Source organism: Zonotrichia leucophrys, chromosome 13 (assembly GCF_028769735.1).
Source record: "Zonotrichia leucophrys gambelii isolate GWCS_2022_RI chromosome 13, RI_Zleu_2.0, whole genome shotgun sequence".
Classification (NCBI taxonomy): domain Eukaryota; kingdom Metazoa; phylum Chordata; class Aves; order Passeriformes; family Passerellidae; genus Zonotrichia; species Zonotrichia leucophrys.
Genome location: NC_088183.1, coordinates 7,408,819 through 7,420,251, shown reverse-complemented (window position 1 = coordinate 7,420,251; position 11,433 = coordinate 7,408,819).

Genomic DNA, 11,433 nt, shown 5'->3' with positions numbered 1-11,433 from the left:
AGCTTCCCACAGACATCTCTGTATCATTAACCTGAGCTTGGCTTTGAACCAGGGCTTTAAGAGTTTATACAAGCAGTAGCTAAAAGGCATTTAATAGTGCACTACAGCCAGTAAGCAATGAATTATTTAGAATATTTTACTAAGAATAATTGCTGGTTTTAAAGAGATTTTTTTTTTCCCAGTCTTCCCTGGGGCCTAGAAATGCTTTCATGGTAGTAATAGCAAGTAAGGAAAAAAACCCAAAATACAAAGCCACCTAATAGAAGTTGCCTGGGATCAGCTAAACCATGATGCAGAGGAGGAAGAGTATCTCGAATGTGGTTTCAGCATTTGTTTCTTAATTAAAGTAAATGCACAACCACAGACAATAAAGCAAACAGAGTGCCAAGAGCCAGGCTCACAGCCCAGCCAGTCCAGGCAGGATTGTGTACACTCTCACACACTTGAAGTTGTTGTAACTCCCTCAAAATGCTAATAAAAAATAAATGTTGCTGAGGTCCTCACCCTGAGCCTGAGATCCAGTGGGTTCTCCCCTGTCACAGACACATTTTATCAAAAATCCTTTCCTTAGGATTTTTCCTCCTGAGAAGCTGAGAGGCCTCAAGAACAAATGTAAACATTGATTATCTGCTGCTGTGGAATGCAACAGGTGCATCTGTGATTGGTGTCATGTGGTTGTTTCTAATTAATGGCCAATCACAGTCAGTTGGCTCGGACAGAGAGTCTGGGACAGCTGCCTTTGTTATCATTCGTTTCTCTGTCTATTCTTAGCTTAGCTAGCCTTCTGGTGAAACCTTTTCTTCTATTCTTTTAGTATAGTTTTGATGTAATATATATCATAAAATAATAAATCAAGTCTTCTGAAATATGGAGTCAGATCTCCATCTCTTCCCCCAGCATAAGACCCCTGTGACCACCGTCACTCTGAGGCTTCCAGCAGCACTCAGAGACTGCTCTGCCTGCCCAGAGCCCCCTCTCCTGGAAACCCATCATCTGCTGCTGCAAAAACAACAGGAATGTTTGTTATTTATGTGCTACACCAGGCTGGGAGCAGCGCTGGGGGAGAGGGTGCAGGAGAGGAGGATCAGAGGCTCAGTGCCCAGGGATTTGGGAGGGATTAAGCTCAAGCAGAGCTGTCCCTGGCTTTTGCTCACATGTTTTGGAAAGTCATCCTCTCCCATAATTCCAGGTGAGAAAACTCTTCAAAACGCAGATGGGAAGGAGATGCTTCATTCAGGACACTGAGGAATCCAGAAAAGGAAGGGAAAACAAACCCACCTCCAAAAACTCAGTTTAAAAAAATCCAAGGATTTTCCACCTGCCAGTCATTTCCTGTGGACTGCCAGTGCTTCCTCTAATTAATAGCACTCTGCTCTGTGAGTGCCTGCTAATGATAAGCTCCAGGCAAAAGACCCAGAGCAGGGAGCTCTCCATTGATCCTGGCATTGATTTTTTTATCTTTTTCCCTGTTGTTATTGTACATGCAAATGGCTGGTAATGACTCAACATTACGACCACTCTCTTCAAGTGACATTTAGGGAAAAAATGATTGAATCAGAGGCTCTAATATGCTGCTGTCCCTCTCTGTCCCCCAGGCTGGCCCTGCTGCACTGGCTGTGCCTCAACCTCCTCCTCCTCCCTGGCAGGACAGGGCTCACTCACTGTTTATCTTAATTCTCACCAAAATTTTGCCCTCATGTGGACTGAACCAGGCACCCCTGGTTCCTCATGAAAACCCTCCATGGAGGGGGGTGAGGTGAGAGGGAGGCCCTAACCCACCCTCAGCATCCCCAACCCTGCTTGGGGCCATAATTTTAAGCCCCCTAAAGCCATCACTCACTGCATTTTTAATTTGCATTTTACTTGTCTGTTTGAATAAGAACATGGATTTATTCCTTCCACTGTTTTCTGCTACCTGCTTGCTTTGCCTAGGAAAATTACACATTAAGTGATGTATCTCTCTCCTTCCCTCTTTCTATAATTCCTTTGATTGGAACTAGTGAATTCTGTGCTGTATTTTCTAAAAATGAACGCAAAGAAGAGCTAGTTTTCCATCAGCCTCCCCATTTTCTTGCTGCTTTTTCCCCTGTAACATGCAAACCACAAAGCCCTGTATCCAGCCCAACATGCTCCTGCAACACAAACCAGAAGACTAAAAAACCCTGAAGCACCAAATAAATTTTGTTGAATCTTGTTAAAAGAAGAGCCCTGTGAGAAATGCCAGGTCTGGGTGTTGGAGGAGAGGCAGGACACCTGCAGTGTCTGGTGCTCCTCCATCCCAGACAGCTCTAGAGTTCAGCTGGAGAGTCAGAGACTACAGATATTCTTGGGAAATTCCTGACATTTTCTCCCTCTGGATGGGCCAGAAGTTATCATGAAAGCTGTCTTTCCTCTGATGTTTTGGTATTTCTTTTTTGGGAACCTCCTCGGTGCAGGCAGAGCCAAGTTTTCCCCATGGCATCCATCCCACAGCTCAGCTAGTCATGAGGGATGGCAGAAAACCCACTTAGATCCCTGGCTTTGCACTCAAGTAAGTAAATCACTTGCTAAAGAGCTATTGGGTATTTTTTCCCGCAAAATTTTGTGAGGTTTTACAAATTGAATCCTGCAACTTGGACATGAGAGCAACAAAGAGCAGCCTGGCTCAGGAGGTGGTGGGGTTCTTGACTCAGAACTGGTCCCTGGCAGAACGAGCTGCCCCATTTTGGGGTATCCCAGCACAGCAGTTTTTGGAGCAGTTGGAGGAGCAGCTTGTGGCTGGGGGAAGTGTTAGGAGTGGGGTCAGACCTTGGCTTTGCTCCTTGAGGAAAGGCCCAGGGCAGGGGACAGTGGAGGTGTCCAACCCCCTGACAGTGTCCCTGCAGCTCCCTCTGCCATTCCCATGGCCACAGGGCTTGGCAAGAGGGAAGGAACCACAGCCCTGCCCAGGAGCACTTGCAAAAACCCCTGAGGTTTGAGCAACATCAGCAAGGTTAATGACACTAAAAGAAAGTCATCATCACACACCATGCCTCAAGAGGTGACCCCTGCACCCCAACCCAGGCAGGAGAGGAAGCAGTGGGTGAGGAGTGGGACAGGGACAGCAGGAGGACAGCAGGACAGCTCCCAGCTCCCTGAGGAGCTGTGCTGGTCCCTGGGGGAAAGCTCCCCCTGCCCAGCTGTCTCTGAGGCACGCAGAGCTGTGGATGCCTCACGCACACCACATTGCTCTGATGGCTCTCTGAGATGTCTAGACTGCTGCTGGAGCTGATAGCAAGCTGGCATCCTCCGAGCTCTTTGAGCCTTTCTTGCTTTTTTGTTTTTTTAACTGGCAATGAGATTCTTTTCATACTATGCACTGCTGGAAAGCCCCGTTTGCATGCAGACAGCTGCTGTGTTTACAGACACCATCCAAAATGCAGCTAAACACCAGAGCTCGCCTCAAGCCCAGCATTTGTTACACTGATCATTTCCAGAGGGATCCCAGCAGCTCTCATTTTCCCTAGTTTAAAGTCAAAGCCTCGTCCTTATGCAAAGACAAAAGTCCCACATGGAAACACGACTTGGGAAGAACCTGAAAGGAAAATAAAATCCTTAAAACTGAATGACAGCCTGAACAGCAGCAGCTCCCATTAGTGTTTATCAGAAATACAAATGCTGAACTAAACAGGCTGATCCCTGGGAGGGTTTAGGGTCATTCTGAGAGCACAAGAAAGACTTGAGCTTGTCTTTAGTGCTGAATAAACCCAATACTTGAAATCCTTCCTTGCAGATCTGTAGAGCTAAAATAAAACTAAAGTAGGGAATTGCATCAAAACTGCCTCCATTAAAAGCCAAGTCCATGAGACAGGCAGTTTGGGAGGGCTCCTTCCAAGCAATTTTCCCTAATTATAACACAACTGGCATTATTTTACAGAAGAAAACAAAGGATAAGAGAGTTAATCTGAGCACACATTTCCAGTGAAACTCCATTTCCCCCAGATGGAAACCCTACATTGAAGCAAACAGGTAAATTATGGTTATGGTACAAAATACAATTGCTGAGGGAGAAAAGCATCTCAAATTAAAGGTATTTGCATACATTTGGTGAGGATGCTTTTGTTGCAGAGTGATGCAGATGCTGCCTATGATGAAGCCTTGTTTCCCACCTCTCCATGCTGGCTTTGCCTTCATCCCCTCAGCAGCCCCTCTGCCCCTGTAACCCAGCATCAGGGGCAAAGCAGGTTTAACCCAAACCATGATGTGGGATGGAGAAGCAGCTCAGGAGCTTTGTCCTCCGAGCTCTCGTCCACGGCACAAAGCTGGTCCCACCTGGGGGCAGTGCGTGCCTGCTCTGCCTTCCCACCCCAAATTCCCTCATCCCAACCGCGCTCTGCCTCGGAATAGCCAAGTACACAGTGCCCTCTCCTGCCAGCAGCCTGTGTTTTACAAATATTCCCCCACACCTGTCTTTTTGCCCCCTGTTTAAGGAACGTAAATAATTTATGGTTTGTTTTTATAAGGTGTTGGTTGCAAACTGTCACAGAGCCTGAAAAAAGAGGGGGATTTTTCCTCTCCGGGCGTTTTGGCTCCGGCAGCGCCAGCCCAGCCCCAACCGTGACATCTAGCGGGAGATGGGAGGAAAAGGGAGAGAAAAAGGTCATTCCCCCTTCCCACCATCCCCGTCAAGCTGTCCCCGCGGGAAGGGCTCCGGAGCCCCGGCAGCCCCGGAGCAGAGCCACAGCCGAGCCTGGGGTGGGATGAGGAGGATGAGGAGGGCGCCACGTTCGGCTCCAGCCTGCGACGAGCCAGAGATGCCAAAACGCGCTCCCGGCTCTTTGCTGGGGTCACAGCAAGGAGACTCCAGCTCTGTTCTGCTCAAAGGCAGCACCTTCATTGTCTGTGATGCTGCCTGGCTGCAGCCCCAGACCTTTATTTATGCACAAAAGCATCATGTTATGCAGACAGGCAATATCCAGTATTCCTGACAAGCCCCAAAGCTTAAAAAGCTCAGGTCCTTATGGCATCGAGCCACACACACCTGTTCCTCCTCTGCTGGAATGGGGCAGCACCTTTGTATAAGAACATGCATCAGAAAAAGGCAAATTAAGATTAAAAGTGTAACCAGATTCCAAAATCAATTTTGAACTTATGTTTTTTTATTACTTTTTTTCTATTTCTTTTTGTAAAAAGATTGCTATCAAACAATACAAGATTGCTGCCAGGAGTTTAACAGAGGTCACACTCAGGACATGGGCAGGTGCCTGGTCCAGAGCCTCTCCCAGCCAGTCCATCCTTATTCTCTTTCTGCAGATGCACAGAGAACATTTTCTTTGTTTCCCTATATTCACCATATTTAGCACAATAAATATTTCATTCAGAATTAAAATCCAAGTGGGATTTGAAAAAAAAAAAAAGCACAGGAAACTGTTTTTATTTTTAATTCAGCTGCAAGAGGAAAACAAGAGATGGGGCTATGACATTCATTATTCTAACATCATGGAAGTCCAGGCTGAAAAGAAACCCAGCAAGAATAAAACTTTCAACTCATCAATGGCAAACCAAGAGAGCATTAAATTCCACACCCAGCTCTGACTGCATCCTGCAGGAGAGGGCAGCAGTGTTTCCCCATTGCAGGACATGTTCTCCAGCCCAGCTGCACAAGGGGCTCATGGAGAGCAGGGTGGTTTGGGAGCACAGTAGTGGGTCCAGGTCGTTCTGAGCTGTTCCAGGGCACAGCTGGAAGTGCATTTTGAGCAGCTCTTGGCTACCTGCACACACCACAGGGCTACTTTAACAAACTGGAAGAGCTGAGTCTGGCACAAGGAGGTGCCCTGCCAGCTGTGTGCAGCTCTCTCTGCTTTCTCCCTTCCTAGCAGCTGAGCTCAGCTCCAGGCTGAAGGTGAGAAAGGGCTGATTGACCCAGGTTACAACAACACTCCAGGGGTGTAGCTGAGTGGGACTTGGACAAGGGCAGGTGGTGACTGGACAAGACAGAATGGCTTCAAACTGGCAAAGGGTGGGTAGATTTTACATATTAGGGAGAAATTCTTCCCTGTGAGGGTAGTAAGGCCCTGGCAAAGGCTGCCCCATCCCTGGAAGTGTTTAAAGCCAGGTTAAAACAAGCTTGGACCAACCTGTGATAGTGGAAGGTGTCCCTGCCCATGGCAGCAGTTGAATATCTTTGAAGTACTTTCCAATCCCAACCATTCTATGGCTCTCTATCATCAGTTTTTGCATGAAGTTGTGAGCTCTTACGTGGACAGTGACCCCACACGTGAGCAGTCCCAGGGCTGATCAATGTCCCTTTTGGAACAGTGACATCTCATCTGTCTGCAGAGCAAATGACACCCCACAAAAGGCACAGTGAGGGGACTCTGGTCTCTGTTCTAGAGCTCAGAGGCAGTTCCAGGGGAACAGGCAGCTGGCACAGGACCAGAGCTGAGGGAGGCTGAGTCCCACAGCTCGCCTGGAAGAACTATTTCAAGCATGTTAAATTTTAACCACACATGGCAGCATCTCTGCGCTCCAGGGAGAGGTCACAGCAGAGAATCACAAGCTCCATCCCAAGTCAGTCCAAAATAAGAAACAATTTTTCAAAACATCCCAGCTCTCTGCAAGCTGAGTGTCTGGAACAGAGCTCTTCCTCTGCCTCAGGGCAAAAAAACCCAAAACCACAGCTCTTCTCATTGCTGACCTTTACATTGACAGGAAACTAATACAAGCAATCTTCTTGGAGAAGCCATAGGGAAGGTGAAAGGAGAACATGGCATTTGAATAAACATAAATCCAGAGGGGTGTGGGGGAGGAAATCAACATTACATGGTGCTGTGCCTCACCAAGATCATAACTGGGAGAGGAAGCACAGATGAGATTCCAGCTGTGACACCCCATTGATGTTGCTCTGGGGTACTCTGAGCTCCTAACCTGGAGCTTGGCAGCCACTAGGTAGAAAAGGCACAGGACTAAGGGCTGCTTGTCCCCAGGTCCCAGCCCCACGTGCTGCAAACCTGCTGCCTCCAATGGCCCTCCCCACGTGAATCAGTTCCAGCAATACACAGGCTTGGAGACCAAGAGCAGAGGGCAGCTCTCTGAATTTCCCATTGAACTCCCTGATTTCATCCACACTGTGTTAATAGTGTCACTGTAATGGGGACCACGAGGCTGGACTCCTCCCAGTGCCTCAGCCCTCGAATGGGGATCCCTTGGTCACCCTGCCTTAGCAGACACCAGGCCAGCTCCCTCCCTGCCTCCCCACGGGATCCCCTCCTGGCCAGGCAGGCAGATGTGCCTGCAGAAATCAGCTCTGTGCAGGAGCAGCTGCTGCCCACACAGCTGTGCCTGTCCTTTGGGGCAGGGAGAAAACAGATTCATCAATGAAACCAAATCTGCTTCATCAGAAACTACAGCCATCTGTCAGCTTATTAATAGGCACAGAACTCCTGTAAAGCACTGCCATGAATACTCCAGGAAGATCTTTGTTTGGAGGAAAAGTTTAGCTTGCAGCTGTTGTCATCTTATTGCAAAAGTTCCATACCTTTTTGATGATCTCCCATGGGCAGCTCCTTACAGCACAAACTCCTTCACAGCACAGCCAACAAACTCCAACTCTCCCCTCACACACCTAACCCCCCTTTTATAGCACTCATCCTTATTGGACACAGCTGTGGCCTGTTAAGGGCAGGCCTGTTCCTAATCTTTGGTGATCAGTGCAGCTGCAACTCCTCAGGTGTGAGATTACCTTCTGCACCATCTTTATTTTCTTACATTCAATCCCTCCACATGCAGCACTTGCAGCACTGGGTGGGGAAGGGTGGTTGATGGTGGAATTTAAACCAGTTCATTTTCACTTCTGCCAAATCAAATTAGTGGATTCCTCCCCACCTTCCTCCAGTACAGCATCTTCCCCCTCAGACAGTTAAAGCCTAACTTGGCTTTTACATATTACACCCCAGCCCTTCTTTAGATTCCTAAAAGACTCACATGCCTGCTCTTCTAAGGACTCTTCCCACTGAAGGGAGTGCAGGTTAAGGTGGGAAAGCACCTCAATAACCTCCCAAACCCAATTTCTGCCAGGAACACACCCCAGCTTTGTCAGGAGGGCAGAGGGAACCCTGAAGAGGTTTTTAGAGAGAGGCCTGTAAAACATTCACGGAAACACAGCAGCACTTCAAACAGCTCATTTTCATTTCTTGTATCATGAGACTGAAGATGTGGGGAGGAGGGAGAGGAAACATATTTCCAGATTATTTTAAAACCATCTCCATTATTTCTGAGACATGCATTTAAACTGCAAGTGCTGCTCTTCCTTTAGTAATAACCGAGTTATTTTTGTGCTGTGCTTGATTCTCTTGTGAGAACAGGCAGCTAAAATAAACACTCTGTATCTATTCACATCAAAGTTTTTCCAAGAGGAATTGAAATATCGCTGATGTGGCCTATTTTTCCTTAACCTCCAGCTCCTTGTCCTTGAAGCAGCGTGGCCGGGGGAGCCGCCTCCCTCCTGCACTGCTGCTGTTTGCTCACAGTGGATGCTCCAGGGAGGAGCAGCCTGAGCCATGTCACATCCCTGCAGTTTTCTCATGCCTCACCAGCTGCATACAGCACAGCCAGAACATGTTACAGGTCTCTCTCCTGAAGGGGAATGCAAGGAGCTGTGTCCCTGCAAAGGGGGCTCCCTGCTCCCCCTGTGCAGCCCTGGGACTGGGACAGCGCTGCAGGATTCCCTCCCAGCCAGGGAATTGAACCATTTCAGGTGCTCAGCTCTCAAATGAGCCACCTGCAGGTGTCAGACAATCTACAGCCAACAGAGCTGGGCTAGGAAAGCAGCAGTAGCTACCGGAGATGACAAAGGGAGTGGGCAGTAGATGTTCAGCAGCTCAAGACCTCAAAAAAAGGAAAACTGGAGGCTGAAATAAGATCCCAGCTTATTGTATTTGCTGGGAATGCCCTGATGAAGGCAGGAATGATGAATCTGACTCCATGTTCTCAGAAGGCTAATTTATTACTTTACAATACTAAAGAATTCTATACTAAACTATACTACAGAATACAGAAAAGATACTTACTAAATGACAAAAAGAAAATAATGAAAACTCCTGACTCTTCCCAGAGTCTCAACACAGCTTGGCCCTGATTGGCCAACGAGTCAAAACAACTCACACCCGAATGCAAGTAAACAATCACCTGTGGGGAAACAATTTCCAAACACGTTCCACATGAGCAAAACAGAGGAGAAGCAAATGAGAAAAGAATTGTTTTCCTTTTCTCTGAGGCTTCTCAGCTTCTCAGGAGAAAATCCTGGGTGAAGGAATTTTTTCAGAGAATGTGAATTCCATACAAGCTCTGGCAAAATGGGCCCTTTCCAATTGCTTGAAAAGTTCCAAACAGCTGCGAGGAGGATGAAAACTCTCAGGACCGGTGGCAGAGCAAGGCACACACACAAACAAGGTCCCTTCCTGAGCAGAAGAGGCACCAAGCTGGTGACAGCACTTGAGGGCCCGGGGACAGCAGGCCGGGGACAGCAGCTCACAGGCTCCTCCTGAGGAACCACAACTGAGGAAAACTCTCAAGGTATCTGACACAACTTGCCTGGCCAGAAGACTCCCAAGAAACTAAGTTAGCTCTAAGTCATGTTTTGTGGGATCAGAAGAAGATAGGACAGGTCCCAGGGAATGGCAGTGACAGGTTTGCTTGCCCTGGGGACTTGCCAGCAAACCCTCCCAGCTCTGAGGATGCTGATGGGCACACAAAAGGCTGGGTACAAATCTGTAACTGCAAGGTAAAGGATTTTAAACACTCTGAGGCTTCAGGGAAAGCATCCCTTCCCACTGTGTGCAACCAGGGTCTGTGGATGCTGCTGCAGCCAATGCCTCCCTGTACCAGGAGCCAGCATTACAGGATTAGGTAGGCAATTATTCACTCATCCAAACTCATTTTCATGTAAGGTGCTTGAGGAACTCCAGAGCATCTAAAAGATTTTTTGCAGGGCCGCACAGAGCTCTTGAAAAGCCTCTGGTCTATTGTGTATTTTCCCTTTTTGCCTTAATCCAATATCAAGCATTTCTCCAGGGAATAATGTGCAGGCTGCTCAGTAGCATTAGCAGTAAGTCATTATTCTTTACAAATTGCAAGTCATGAATTTTAACAACTCTGAGGAAAGTGTTCATTAGTATTTTCCCAATTTCTAAGATTAGAAATTGAATGGAGATTTACCCATAGCTTGTTACCAAAGCCAAAAGGCAGCAACATTTCCAGGCTTCATGCTGCTCTGCTATTGTGTAGTTAAAAGGAGTGAATGTTATATTTAAAACATTGTTAATTAGTTAAAAGTTACAAGTATGTCATGCAAAATGACATAAACCAGAAAATACCTCAACATGCTGCATTTCAACAGATGGCAAGTGGGTAATGTCAAATTACACTTTGCCTCATGTAAAGAAAAAGATCCATTTAATTTCTTGAAGTATTCCTCAATTTCTTCTTAGTAAAGCAACTGTAGGATTTTAGTCTCTTTTTTAAAAAAAAATCTTTGCTGTAGTCTTCTTCTATTTTCCCCTGCAGTACAAGGGAACTGCAATTTATGCAGAATCACCAGTGTCTCCTAAAATATGTTGCATTGCCATTTGCTGTTACAGTACTGGAGTATTCTGCTACAAAAACAAAACCCTAAAAAAACCAATCAACCCACAAACTGACTCCTTTGGCCATATGGTTATTTATACTTATTATAAATTAGGGTAGCTAAAAATTGCAGCTTTTAATACATAACACTGAAGACTGGAAACGTATTGGGGGTGCCAATACTTGTATTTATGGGAACATATGTTTAAAAAGGCTAACTTTAAAAGACTAGAGCTTTTCTGAGAGGGAAATTAATCTTGTGCTTTACAGTATTTATGTTTCTACCAGCCTGGAGCAGAACAGAGCACTGCAGTTGGAGTTTCAGGGGATGCTTTGGAAAGTGGGACAGCAGCCTAAAGTGGCACAGGCTGGGGGAGATGGGGATGGGGAATGCAGAGAGAGCAAAGGAAGATGCAGAGGGTTCTGCATCTTCCCCTTCCAAGCACTCATGTGTGTGCACAAGAACAAGAGCCTGTTCCATTGCCACTTTGACACCAAGCAAACACAAATGAGTTTTTCATTTGAATTTCACCATTTGCATTCTTGTTTTTAGACCTTATTAATATGAGAAAAATCAGCTTCTCAAGTCCCACTTTCCTCAAACAATATTTGAGTCTTGTTTAATTACATCACTCCCTCCTTACTGTTTAAAAACTGTCCTGCCAGCATCAAGAACTTGTAAGAAATATAAAGAAAAGGTAACTGCCTAAGTGAGGAATATTCTTGGGTAATGCTTTGCAAAGCACTTCCCTGCTCACACATCATCATCCTGCTTAATTTTTTTTTATGCTGTTGATGTGTATTTAATGGATTAGATCCTCCTTGTAGCTCAAACAGCAACCTGAAAAATAT